This window comes from Primulina eburnea, chromosome 5 (genome assembly GCF_022965805.1).
Source record: "Primulina eburnea isolate SZY01 chromosome 5, ASM2296580v1, whole genome shotgun sequence".
NCBI lineage: Eukaryota > Viridiplantae > Streptophyta > Magnoliopsida > Lamiales > Gesneriaceae > Primulina > Primulina eburnea.
Genome location: NC_133105.1, coordinates 39,006,102 through 39,008,234, shown reverse-complemented (window position 1 = coordinate 39,008,234; position 2,133 = coordinate 39,006,102).

The window sequence follows — 2,133 nt, the reverse complement described above, 5'->3', positions numbered from 1 at the left end:
CATTAATCTTCATTAATATTGTAATGCCCGAGAATTATCGAATTGATAAACCAAGATTATTAATCTTCGTTAACGTGAGACTCGGAAGATATGAGAATGCATGACATGCATTGAGGGAAGAAAAGACAAGATTATAAGGTGTTGCAAAGATCAAAAAAATTAGAAATTTAGAAGTTTGCAAGACCGCACCCGCAGTGCCAGCACGACCGCACCCGCGGTGCATGTGAAGAAAATGAAGTGCAATTTCCGTAGCCACACCGCACCCGCGGTGTTAGACGCAGCGCACCCGCGCTAAGAACACCGCACCTGCGGTGCAACCAAGACCGCACCCGCGGTCGATGCTCTTGATTTTGGATAGTGCTGCCGAGAGCATGGCGCACCCGCGCTCATTGAGTTACCGCACCCGCGGTCTTACGTGCAACAAGAAAAGCTATGCCACGTTTTATATGGTTGCATGCAGTATATATATGAGAGTTACACGTGTTTTCTCTCAGATTTCATCAAAGGGTCGAAGCTTTTGGAGAGAAAATCCTTACGCCTTTTAGATTCGAGATTTCGAAGAATCCGTGCATCAGAATTCGAATCCGAACGCAGTATCGTGTTCCTCTCGACACGAGCTACACAAGGACGTAAGTTTTATTACGTTTTGAGATGTTTTGGAAATATGATGTTGCTAGAATTGCATGTGATTCAGATATGATGTTTCTGCTACCGTAGACATTATAGAATTGAAGTCAGATTTCAGAATAGACTATTTCTGTGATGGTTATGAATTGTGAAAGATATTGACTGAGATTTTGATATCAGAATTGTGTATTACTGATTTTGAATATACCGATATTCAGATTATGAGTTCTGTTATTAGTTATGTGATGTTCAGATTGACGGGGTTATTCAGATTGTATTGTTATGCCGTCGAAACATCAGTTGAGTTAGATTGATCAGATTCAGATATGATTTCGATTAGATTGTGATATTATTGATATGACTCAGATTGTATCTTGTTCAGACATTGATCAGATTGTATACTGAATGGAGTATTGATCAGAACAGATTGTATATTGAGTTATTCACTGATACAGCGAATTCAATATTGTCATTTCAGATTCGAGATGGACAGATTTGAATACAGGTCTTCGTCATCGTCAGACCGGGACGACAAAGGTATAATTCATGTGATATTCGGGAAGCCACAACTCAAATGAGATCTCATTTTGAGTTTCCCAATAAAATCACATACTAGACTGTTATTTATACTTTGAGATGTTTACGCTTTGATTATAGAATTGTATTCAAGCATGTAAGATAATTGTGATATTCAGTTATGAATATGATTATGCTTTGTTTACAGATAGTTATTCATTGCATCTAAGATAGGAAAGTCTTGACAGCCATTGTCAGACTTCTAGACGTTCGGTGTATCTCAACTTAGGAGTAGCCATTACTCCTATTGTCAGCCGTCGATACAGCTCGGACCGAAGTCTAGGAATAAGACATACAGTCGCCCTGAGTGGTTGGGTAGGTGACAGCCAGTGACGTCTTATTCACACCGGGATCCCTAGAGTTATAGTTGAGTCGAGTCTAGACATGATTTGACTAGAACTGCATGTGTTTATAGATGTGGGTTCATAGACTATGAAACCCATTATTATTGCTTTCAGTCATGATAGCATGTGTTTATGATTTAGATTGTATATGCATGCTTATCTGATTTGAGTTGCATGTTCAGCTAGATTAGATTTCATAGATGATGAACTCTATTACTATTGTTATTGCTTTTATACATGACAGCATGTTTCATGAATTATTATGTGTATATGCATGTTTACCATGTTTTATACTGAGATTTATTCTCACCGGAGTTATCCGGCTGTTGTCTTGTTTTGTATGTGTGCATGACAATAGGTGGGAGAGGATCAGGGTCGAGAAGACGACGAGAGAAGACGAGTTTAGCGTGGTGATTCCGGACTTGGATAGATTTGATTTTAATACTTGAAATTAGTATTTGAACCTTAGATTTAGGTTGTACAGTGTTGTACCTTTATACTGAAATGTAGTTTTATACAGATATGTATATTATTAGATGTCATTACCTTCCGCATTTATATTTTAAAAAGAAAAATTTTTAGACCC